Below are 12,233 nucleotides of genomic sequence, written 5' to 3' on the forward strand. Positions count from 1 at the left end.
CAAGTTCTGCATGGGGAATATGCATATATTAGTTTGGCCTGGTACATGTGGGGATGGGGTAAAGAAAAACTCTAGCAAATTGCAAATGTTTCCCTTATTTTCTTTCTCTACTAGTTCTGGAAGGAGTAAATTCAACGAAACTGATGTTGCACATGATAGGTATCTCTTTTTAAGGCTACATTAGGTCTTCCGATGGGAGGAAGGATGTTCCTTTCTGGCTAATGGACCTGCACTGACAGAGAGTCGGTGACTCTCTTTTCTTGGACTCTTGGGTTATAAATGAGACTGTTTCCTGTTCTTTGTCGTTGTTGTTGTGGCTGATATGTGGGATTGGAATTGGTGGAATTTCAGAGGTAGAAGGGACCTTAGATAATAGTATAGACCTTAGGTTCATTGTAGAACACCCGGCCCCTTGGTAGCTATAAAAATAGAATGATTGTTTTTTCCCTATCTTCCTTGTATTTGCTACTCTTTGTAATGTCCCCTCCCCAGAGTCTAATCCTTTGCTCACCAACCAGGAGTGACATTCCTGACTACATCATTGTTAGTTCCTTTGTTTATCAAATTCTTTTTTCTCTGTCTATTCTGAGCCTTCAACCTTCCTTGTCGCCCAACTGACTAAACCACTGATGATACAATATGTACACGGATCCCTCCGGGTGGGCCTCTGACCCTCTGGCCCACTCTCCTCTGTCCTTGTCTACACATGCATCCTGTGCACCACATTCCTCTGTGCCTGTGAAGGCAGTCTCTAATCAATGCACTGTGGAGTTTGGGTGCCTCAGACAGTGCTCAGTCCTTAAGAGCCACATATGCCCAGATGTGCTCACTGTCTTATGGCTGGCTACCGGTATGTTTTCCATATATATGTAGCTTTTAGGTTGTCTGGTTATATACTCTTCATTGAACTCAAGATAAATCGAAACTCTCAAGGCTGTCAGGGATGTCTGATTTAGGGTTTGGGGGAGTGTGAAATAATGAGAGAGGTGCTGAACATGCCGTAGAACAATGTGTCATTGATTTCAGAGTCCACCTTTCTCTCTGGAAACATTCACCTGGGGTATCCAGGGGATTGGTGTGAGTGTAAGCCAGCACCTTGCTCATTTCTATAAAATTTGATTGTGTACACAAATTTAATAGCATAAGTAGTTTTTTTCCCCACTCAGAACTTTTGCACCTGATCTTTATGTCGTGACAGAAGCTTACTTACTATTCCCAGGTGATAGATTAATTGTAATCTCCCCATGTTTTGCAGTTCTGTGTAGGAGTTCAAATTAACGTTATTAAGTATCTTGGTAGAAATGTAACAGCATTATAGTTTTTTTAACCTTGTGTCTGTCTTACAATACTGTATTAGTCAGCTTTCTATTACTATAATGAAGTACCTGAGGCAGTTGACTTACAAAGAGAAAAGGATTGCTTTGTCTCATGGTTGTGGAGGTTTCAGTCGAGTACTGGGCATCTGTACTGCCTGGAGAGCATGGCAGAGTAAACCATTTACATATGAGGTGGGAAGGTCACCCCTGACCTAAACACCCGTCACAGGTACAACTGCTTTCCAGGAACCCCATTGTGGGTGTGTGAGACTTTGTGTTTTCATCCCTGATAGGAAACTGACTACAGACCCAAGACATGATCCCACCCAAGTGGAGCTTAGTGAACAATGAATTTATTGGGGTTACTTACAGGAACATGGGTGATTAAAAAGGTGACTCCCTCACAGAAAAGCCCACTTCAGCCTAAGGGAAAGCTGTGACCCTGGAGACATCTGGGGAACTTGCAGCCTTTGTTGGCATTTCCATTGGTCAGAGTCTCCTTCCCCCAGTTTTGGTAACTTCTGAGGTTTCTATTTTTTTAAAAAAAAAACTTCATAAATATCTTTTACTTCTTCCTTGTTTTGAACTTCCCTCTTCCTTCAGGAGGGAGGAAATCACTATACAACACTGGGGACCAAACCTTAACACTTGGGCATTTGGGGGTCATTTTGTCCAAACTACCACACTATTCATTATTTCTGCAGGTTTTCTCCATCTTGTATTCGAATGGTCAAACCTGCAAGTCTATTGAGACCCAAGTTATCATTTTCATTGCAAGTACTCAATTCTTTCTGTAAGTTATAGCTCACCTACCCTTTCTCCATGATTGCAGTAACGCTCAGCCACATACACGCACATGATTTCTGAGCCCACAGGGTGCTCTGAGAGGCCAGGCTCACCTCACTGGATGTAACCATTTGTTTCACTGTTTCTGTCTCTCTTCCAAAGGAGACAGGGATAAAAGAGACACCATATTCATGCTGCTAAGAACAGAGCTTACTAAAATCTTGAACCAAACTTGGCTTAGATTACTGTATTTGAAGAATGCAATCCAGGGCATCCTAAGGACCCAGTTTGCTCAGCAGCTGTGAAGGAGAACATGGAAAAGTAGGGTTATTTGCGTCATTATTCTGTTGATGGCCTTTGGGTCCTGTTAAAGTTAATGCCTCTGCCATGGTTTCACTGGTGTGTCTTCCAGACTTCCCGCTGCTTTCTTTACATAATGAATACCCAGATACTTGTGTACATGGAAGAACAGTTCTTTTATCTTAAGTAGCAAAGCACCCTATTGCATTCATTTATTTTGGGGATTTACTGGTGATAATGTCTCTTTTTGTACTTGATTTTGTGTGTGTGTGTGTGTGTGTGTGAGAGAGAGAGAGAGAGAGAGAGAGAGAGGAAGAGAGAGAGAGAGAGAGAGAGAGAGAGAGAGAGAGAGAGAGAGAGAGATGTATATAGCAGTATCTGTCCTTACTTAGGCCACCTAAGGCCTAAGACCCTCTTCTAGCTCTCTCCACCTTACTCCCTTGAGACAGGATCTGTCACTGAATCTAGAGCTCACTGAATCTAGAGCTCACTGAATCTAGAGTGTTTTATGTTTTGGACTAGGTTGTCAGTCAGCAAGCCCCAGTGGCTGGTGGCTGATCTCCACTCATCTCCAGCCACTGTTTATGTGAGTGCTGGTGATCCAAACTCAGTTCTTCTTGATTACCCAGTAAGCACTCTTACCCACTGAGCCATCTCCCCAGCCTTGAGTTGCTATTTTTTTGCATTCAGGATTCAGCAAGTGTTTATTGAGCATCTGTCTTATGCCAAGCACAGTGTTGGCCATCGGGAATGTGGTCGAGATGATGGAGAGAACCCTTGCCTAAGGGCTTCGAGCCTACTGGGAGCACAGGCAATGAAACTATTAGAGCCTCCTTGTGTGTAGGAAGCATAGAGGATAAGAGGCTTGCTGTTCAGCGTCTTGGTACAGTGATTGTGTATCTAAAACTCAAGACAGTATGCTGAAGAAATAAGATTTTGCCTTTTGTAAGACCAAAACCTAAATATGAATAGAAACATTAAAAATACCATTTGGGCATTCAAGTATATGAATATCTGAGACATTGCAGTGATTTATGGCTACAGAGGGATAGAATGTTTGGAATCAAGTCTGCCTTGGTGAACCTGAAGTGTTTGCTGTGCTTCATGGTCCCTGCCACTTGTAGAACTGAATTTATGGCACTATTAATATAGGGAATGGGTTTAAATAATTGTTAGCATATAGTAAAGGCATACCAGGATTTATTAACGGATTGATTTACTTTCGACATTCTGAGCCTCATGCCAGTGTTTTGATGGGGAGAAATAAAGCAGAGAGAAGGGGCGATTGTTCATGTCCTCACTGTGGAGATTATTGAAAGGCCTTCCATGCGACTGGAGTGTTATGGATTCCTTCTCTCAAACCACCACTTGGCTGTGCTTTGTCACTCGAGGTGATCTGACAGCTTCCTATAGATAACTCTGGAATGAGCTTCCACTCCTGACTTTGCATAATAATTGTACAGTTTTAATATTGCTGAGGTCAGCGCGTGGACATCTCTGCAAAACATTAGTTAAATAATTGGTCCTCTTAAGTTGCAGTCTGTCAACAGACTGTATCCGCTGAGGCCATGAATAGAAATAGGCAATGTTTCAGCATGTTGGTCTATGCAAATCAGAGTTTCACCGGCCAACAAGGACCACAAGGAGGAGTGGGAAGTCAGAGACGTCCGCAGTGATAAAACAGTTCCCACAAGAGTAGGCTTCCTGATGGACAGTCCCCCTCCCCCCTTCAACCAGTGACCCTGGTGAAGATTGGTCCAGGCTCTTTGTATAACACCGTACGTCTCCCTCGTCATCTGAACCTGCCTTCTCTTATTGCAGCCAGTACCTGGTTAGTTGTTAGTATATAATCATTCACTGAAAGCCCTTGTCTACACATAGAGAGGAGGGCTCGTAGATTACATCTATGAAATGTCCGTGTGGTTGGGGTCAGTTATGCAGTGCTGTGAGTGGCAGGTAGAAGCCCCACTGATGACTCATGGCAGCCCCTCCCTCCCAGAGCCGATTCTCTACTGGTAATGCTTCACCTTTAAGACTGCTTGACAGGATTTAACCACACATGCAACAAATCAATGTGGTCTAGAGCACCGATGCACTTGATCTATATTGTTTGTCTTCTTTTGACTGATGCAGGCAAAGGAAACCATCAGATAGCTGCTTGGTTCATACAGCTTCGTTCTGGGGAGGAGAAGAGGAGAGAAGTGATGTCGTTGGGGATGTAAATGACTAAGGCCTGAAATGACTGGAGACTTACTTGCCTGGGGGTGGGGAGGATGGTCAGTGTTTAGCTGAACCATGCTAGGGAAAGAACTAGCTCCCCTGGGGTAAATGACATTATGTAAACGCTCCCTAATGCTTTATTAGTATCGTTGAAAAATACAGTCTACTCAAAATTCTAACCGATCATTTTAATGAAAGCTGTGTCATTTGTGAGTGGCACTTGCCTATAAATTTTTCCAGAGCAATGAAAATAAATTAGAAACGAGACCTATGGTTGTTCCTTCTTCTTCTCCTTCCTTTTCTTTCACCCCTCCCCAACCCCGTGAACAGTTCTGACTGATTTGTTCCGTCGCTTCTTTTCTACTGCCTGTAGAACATCTGTTGGAAAATAATGCTTGCCCTGTCAGTTTCCAGAATCAGCCGCAAAACCAACGTGTGTGCACAAGGTAGATGTCAGCATTATCCTGCTGATGCCACAGGCTTCTGGGAGACAGAAGGCAGAATCAATCCGATCATGGGAAGATTCGTTTTTTTTTTTTTTAAAAAGAGGTCTGGACACCCCTATTCAGGAATGGGAAGCTTATTCCAAAATGCTCCAAGCAGAACACCAGCCGAGATGTGATTTTGAGGGAAAGACACAAATTCAGGATGATTATTGCCTGTTATTTAGTGGACGCTGCTTTGTTCTGAGACTAGGTTGTACTCCTTTGCTGGAAGCTCACAACAGATCAATAGTAATTTTGTTATGGGCCAGATGTCAAAACAGAAATGCGCTCTCAAATCCCCCTGCCTTGCTATGACAACTGGTATGTTAAAATCAGCTCTCCGGCATCTCACAAAGGCCCGCAAAGCTCCCTAGGCCTGTCTGCATTCACGTGTCTTAGAGCTGTATGTCATTAGTGGGGAATTCTGTTTTATTTTCCTTTTTTATTACGTTCTTCTTTTGATTGAGAAGAGAGACACCATGACAAACCTCCCTCTTTCCCCACCTCTGCCAGAGTTATGTGAAATCTATACCGTAGCTTCCAGTTACAGGTGTCATTTTGATGGCTATGCGTAAATCAAGTCTATAGTAGTAGAAAAATAGCTGTAAAAAAGGCAAGCCACCAAGTAACTTTCTTTAACATCCCATTGTAATTCAACTTTGGCATTTCAGTTCTGACCTGTTTAGGGTTTAGGAGTTACGTTTCTCCTGACGGAAGGCCAGTCTAAGGGGCATTTGGTTGCATGTCTTCCTACAGCTCTCTTTTCCTGTGAAACTGCAGTTACCCGGCAAAACAAGCAATTCCCAGGCAAGAAGATGTCTTCCTGCATTGATTTGTCTGCATAGAAATATCTAAAATAAATCTGACAGAAACAACTAGGAGTCTGGGGCTGATGCAACTTGGACCTGCACTTTAAGATGGAGAGAATTTGGTCTTAGGCTCATGTTTGTCTAGGCCTCGCCGCCTTTTGACACTTCCACCCAAAAGCAAGTAAAGAAAAAAATGAGAGCATTTCCAATCCTTCGGCCCTGGAAAGGACCTACCATGCTGAGACTAGCACAGTGTCACGCCATTGTCCTTTCAGTGGTTGGGTGGGCCTGCTGCTTCTCACCATTACCCCCATCTGAAGTGGAACATTGTCTACTTGGGAAGAACTGTTCCTGCCAGCAGTCCGTGTTCTTATAGGACCTGCTACTCTGCCAGGTTTGGCTTAGTCTTTGCAATTCTCCTCTTGGTTTGAGGCAGGAGGCTGAGATGTTTCTGGGCCATGTAGTTTTTGAAGCGACTCAGCTGACTCTGGTAGACATCACACTCATAGGAAGAATTGCTTGTTCTCATGTCTACTGCAGTGCTGTTCAGAGCATCAAAGATAATCAGGGCAGAGCAAAGGGGACAGGGCTCAACTCTGACCGGGACCCCCCTGAAGCGGCTCTTCCATTTATCCATGACCACAGAAAGAGCAGTGAATACACTACTATAGCACCATAAGCTCCATGTTAGAAGCAGGGGGTAGAGCCATGATTAATAAACCAGATCTAGCTCTTTTAGAAGCTTTGTTGTGCATAGAGCATTGCTTCTAGACCACAGCAGTGAGCTGCAACCGAAGATGAATTTGCAAGCACCACCCTCAGTTCTTTAATTGAGTCTCTTGATAACTGAGCACATAAACTGCCGCATCATCAGTCAGAGGAGCTAAGCCCTCCGAGGATTAAGTCTAAGACGTGGGCTCCTGGGATGGAACTAACCAATTATATGCCTCGCCGTCGTTACTACCTCAGTTGTATTTCAGCTCATGGGACTGAATGAGCGTGACAAAAGAACCAAGAAGAAAATGCTAGGTGGGTCTCCCTCCCCTAAACAAAAGCAAGAACCCCAAGTCTGGTGAAGGTAGGGGATGATTAGGAAAAACAGAATTACTGTTTGGAAACAGACCAGCAAAGAAAATCAAGAAGGCAAAGGGTGTGTCCAGGGTTCTAGGAATGCATTTGGGAACCCTCTGCCCAGCTAACAATGTTAATCTAAATTAAACACAGTTATGTGAGGAAATCTTACACACACACACACACACACACACACACACACACACACTCACACACAGTAGGAATGAGTTAGTGAATAATATGGGGGAAAGGGTGGGCACTGGAGGACTGATCACTGGGCTGGTTAAAAAGTCTGGTGCTTCTCATGGGATTGGCAGCTCTCCTAGATCAGATATATATTGCTTTGTAGCTAAGGGAGGGGTTAGGTGAAGTGATGGGACCGCAATGAGGACTAAGGAGCAGGATGCCTCTGTTAGAGGTTCTGTAGAACCTTGCAGTCAACTTCTGTCTAATCAAGACAGATGCTTTCCAAACTAAAATGGAGTAATGAAGGATGAATGTTCAGAGATAGTCCTGTCTTTAAAACCAGAGCAAAAATCATAGGCCTATAGAACCCAGTGTGAAGGTCCTTCCTTCTAAGCTTGTGAGCTCCCATTTGATGGTGAAGTGTCCTGTCTTAGAAAGCCAGAGGAGATGTTTCTTGACTCATTGCCAGTCCTTTACTTAAACTTAAAAGATCTTTGCATTAAAATTGCGTATTTGAAGTGCTGGCAAGCTAATAAATTCAGGGGGCTATTTTAAGCATTGTCAATTTACAATGTAATCCTGTTAAAATAATTGAGTATTTTCTGAGTGGAGAATTCCCTATACTCCTGTCCACGGCTCACAAGAGAACAACATAAAAGGGATCCTAGGATGTCCTCTGAACATCATTGAAGTCACTGATGTGCTGGCACAAGGTAATTCTCTTCAGTAAAGGATTTCCTTGGCTCTATCTCTTTAAAAGGCAAAACCCGACATAATGGCCGGTTTATCCTAATAACGGGAATTGGGGATTATATTTGGAGGGTACCTCATCGGTCCTGGGAACCCATGGTCTGTTCATTTGTGCTCATTTCAGTGTGTGACTAAGGCTCCCACGTAACTTGAAACGTTTGCGTTTTCTTCCTTCTGTTCATTTTTTTGGGCTCCTTTTCATCCAGCAGCTTGGGTTACCTTGAATTAAATTGGTTTATGGCATGCCGTTTTCGGTAAAAGTCTGCAAAAGAAATGGTCACATAACTCAGAAAGGTTTGCCCTTGGAGTGATTTAGTCATGCTGGATGACAGCTGAGGAGGCTTATTGACTCTGAGCTCCCTTTGGAACCAAATTCAGAAAGCTGGGCACTTCTGTGGTACCTGTGAGGCACTCACTTGAATAGAGCCACGGAGCAGAGTGCTGCAGTTATTGGCATTTTTCCTAATGCATTTTGTATGTGTCTATACCACAGGGAGATATGTGTGGTTATTGTTGAAATATTATCTACATGCCTTTGCAGGAGAAGAAAAGCCACTGTACAGCAGTTAACAGAAGATGCCTTGTAGTGTATGGGGTCTGTATGTCTGTCCTCCTGAAGCACCCACATAGGTTTATGCCTACACTCCTTGGATAACTCTATTTGACTAACCTTGAGTGTGACAAGATGGGGGCTGGCAGTGGTGAACTGGAGTGCCATTTAAATACCAGCTTTCTTCCTTTTCACCTGGCTTTCACTGGGAAGAGAGGCTTTGATCCACAGAGTATGTGTGCTTTGTGAATCCAAAATCAGAAATCAAAGTCTCAGAAATGTATAGGACTTAATTTGCTTTTCCTTCTAAACAGGTAGTCTGCTGTCTAAATAAAAATGTGTGTGGACAGATTTTCATTTTTATCATGTATGTAAGCAGGGCGCGCTCCGTTTGTCTAAAGGGAGCAGTTGTAAGCTGCTGGATGTGCGTACCCGCTGGCTATCCGAGCCACCTACTCATGTCCACAAATCCCTCTCACCTAACAGCATTGCAGGAAGTTGAGGTAATTGATTCTCCTGAGCAACACAAATCGTAGAATTCTTAATCACGCAAAGATCCGGGAAGAGAAACTGCTTTTATGCTTTAAGAAATTTTGTTTATTAGTCTGCTGTGCTCATTAAACAATTATTGATAGGCAGTTCAACCTGTGCCAGGCTCTAGGCTGAGATGCCAGGAGGGAAAAAGGCAGAAGCTATGGCCTTCTTGTCACCCACTGAAGAAGACAGAACCCAAACGGGTGATTGTTATGCGTGCATGCATTCATTCAAGATGGTCTTGGTAAGCATGTACCAGGACAGGGGGACTTTCGGTAGGAAGGAGAGGAATAAAGGTAAGCAGAGACAAACTCAGTCCCCATGCTTCCTACAGCCAAGGAGTAGTTACTAAACATCCTTCATAGTGTTTCGGATTAACTGTAAAGTGACTCATTTGTCATGGAGGAGGGAGGTATGGTGTAAGGCCTTTGATCACACACCAGGAGGACTGGGCCTGCCTGAGAAGTCAAGGGAGGTTATCTTCCAGGAAGTTATGGAGAGACTGTCACTTGGCCTAATGAGTTAGCCAGGTAAGGCTGGACTGGAAGATCTTTCTAGAGGGAGCCATGTAACTTAAAAAATATCCAGACTATTGGCTGCAGTCAGTGACTTGAGAGAGAGAGAGAGAGAGAGAGAGAGAGAGAGAGAGAGAGAGAGATAAGGGACAAGAAGAACTGGCTTCTTTAGTGGCGTTTTGAGGGCAGAGAAGGTGCATCAAGGGATGGGTAGAATGGAAATGTATTTAGGAGGTTAAGTTTGACTATGTAGGAATTGACTTATCTTTCTGTGAGGAAGGCAGAGCCAAGTGAGACATCATAGGGTATCCTAGAGCAGTGGTTCTCAGTCTTCCTAGTGCTATGACCCTGTAATGCAGTTCCTTATGTTGTGGTGCCCCCCAAATTAGGACCCCATAAATTTAATTTTATTGCTACTTCATAACTGTGATTTTGCTATTATTATGGCTTATAACATAAATATCTGGTATAGAGGATACCTGATGTTCTACCCCTTAGGGTTGCAATCCCCAGGTTGAGAACCACTGTTCTAGAGTAATGTTTAATGCTGACATCAAGTACAATGAAATAATCCTCATCTTGCTTCTTCAAGACTAAATTCGTCTATTGTTATTGTGCTGTCAGTTTATTTTCTAATTTTCTGAGACCCCTCGTTTTGCCCTTCAAGAAATTGCCATTCTTATCCTCTCTGCTCCCTTTAATATAATGAAGACAGTAGACGTTCTCAGTTATGGCTCCACAAAGCAATGTCACAAGAACAGGCTCAGGCAGAGAGATAGCATCAAAGCGAAGCGCTTCCAGCCTGGAAGGGAAGCACGTGAAGACGTCACCAGAAACAGAGCTTGCTGTTTCTCCTGCCCTCCCTGCCCATTTGAAGTCAGAGAATTTAAGTGATTACTTTTCATATCAAAAGTGAGCGGAAGTACTAGGGAGCCTTTCATTTATAAACTCAATTCAGTGTAATTTATTTTATATGGAGGAGAGTCTTAAATTAGCTGTCAACTGGGCTCCACAGGTGGATGGGAACTCCTGAGTAAAATGACCAAATGTCCAGCCCCAAGGCATTCATTTTCATCTCTGCTTCCGGTTGAAAACTGGGAGACGTGAAATGCCGTGACAATAGCTCTAAACTTCCAAGTAATTGCTTTTGTTAGCTCCACTCATGTTTACCCCTATTAATTACTGGAATTTGATAACCCCTTTGTTTTCTACTTAGCATGACTCTGAATGCAGAGGACAGAGCCATAAATCAGGTGGGTGGTTTTCACTAAAGGCAGGACTCCTTTGCTTTGATGTTGACAGCTTAAGGCTAATTCTCCAAGCTTGATAGGTTTATAATTCAAGACGATGTGATTTAATGTAGGTGGGATTTATTTTCAAAAGTCTTTAAAGGAGAAAGGCTTTCTAAGAAGAAAATGAAGTTTTGAGCTAAATCTTAAGCAGACAAAGACTGTCAGGGTATCTAGACACCTGGCATTGAGATCTCTGTAGGACACTTGTCTTCAACCTTTAGCTGGAAGAAAATACTAGAAAAAGAGAGACAAAGCAGACAGGAAGTGAGGGAGCTCAGTCTCCCAAGGAATGTTTCTAGGGTAAAGGACAGCTTATTGTTTTCTTCTTTTGTTTCTGACTTTGTCATTCCCTGAAGAAAGTAAGAGCCTTGCATTCATGGCATACCTTAGATGATTTTGATATTTAACTGGACTATACTGTCCTTGGGTTTGAAAAAAAAAAAACCTGGAATCCATCCCTACCCCTAATCTAGGTGTTTCATAAGTTTCTACAAACGCTGGAGTCCTCATTTCATTTGTACTGCTAATGTCAAGGAAAGTGTGAGTTTTCATAGGCCGAGCATGCCCACAGCTGCTCTAGACACTTGGAAAGATACGGAGAGCAAGCCCTGCTTGGGCCCTTCCTCATAGCTCACAGACACACTATTTAGGCCCTTCCTCATACTGTGGACAGACTACGCTGTTTAGGCCCTGCCTCAGAGCTCGCAGACACACCATCCTCCCACCTGAAGTCACTTGATCTTCATGCGTTTTGTTTTGGTCTCTTCATGACACTCAGTTGTGCTCAGCAGACAAATTTCCTGCATGATGTCTGAGAAAAAATTGTTCTAAAATATAATACACAATTTTCTGCCTTTCAAAGACATAGTATATTGAATTCAGTCTTACTTAAATAAATGACTTTGGGATCATTTAGAATACTAAATCGTTTTCTTTAGAAACTGAAGTGGGGTTGGTTGTTTTCTCCCTTCTGCACTCAAAGAATGCTGTGCGTTTCTTGAGTTCTCCACAGCATTTTAAAAATAGTTATTCTTCCTTTGCTTTCAGCCTTTTATTCTGCCCGAGATTCTGGGTTGATTCTTGAACAGGGTAGGAATAACAGGGATTATCAGTCAGAAGTATGCACAGATGCCACATGATCTCAGCCACTGTTTTCTCCATGACTTTACCAGAGACTTTGGACTGTGGCTTTTGGGTGACTTAGACACTGTAGAGAGCTGGGCTTACTGGATATTTGGTGATGCAGACAAGGAGCTTTAGAAACTGTATGGTCTGAGGTGTGCTCCTGGGAAATCCTTTGCACTAGTAACTTCTTCCCCCCCCCCCCCCCCAAGCTGGGGACCGAACCCAGGGCCTTGCGCTCGCTAGGCAAGCGCTCTACTGCTGAGCTAAATCCCCAACCCCTGCACTAGTAACTTC

The 12,233-nt window shown here is 43.3% G+C and overlaps 1 protein-coding gene and 1 long non-coding RNA gene across 9 annotated transcripts in view; one reads left to right on the forward strand and one right to left on the reverse strand.

Annotated features, from left to right (window-relative positions):
• Cadm1 (cell adhesion molecule 1) overlaps window positions 1–12,233 on the forward strand; it is a 330,891-nt gene that overhangs the window by 63,043 nt on the left and 255,615 nt on the right. The window lies entirely within an intron of this gene.
• LOC102550632 (uncharacterized) overlaps window positions 3,573–12,233 on the reverse strand; it is a 42,726-nt gene continuing 34,065 nt past the window's right edge. For 2 of the 3 annotated variants that reach the window (XR_005488643.2, XR_010054153.1), the window contains exons 4-5: window positions 8,000–8,185; window positions 3,573–4,580 (exon numbers count right to left, since the gene is read on the reverse strand). This is a non-coding gene — a long non-coding RNA (uncharacterized LOC102550632). The remainder of the gene's footprint in view (window positions 4,581–7,999; window positions 8,186–12,233) is intronic. The other variant, XR_010054154.1, reaches the window with a different exon arrangement.

Source organism: Rattus norvegicus, chromosome 8, assembly GCF_036323735.1.
Source record: "Rattus norvegicus strain BN/NHsdMcwi chromosome 8, GRCr8, whole genome shotgun sequence".
NCBI classification, from domain to species: domain Eukaryota; kingdom Metazoa; phylum Chordata; class Mammalia; order Rodentia; family Muridae; genus Rattus; species Rattus norvegicus.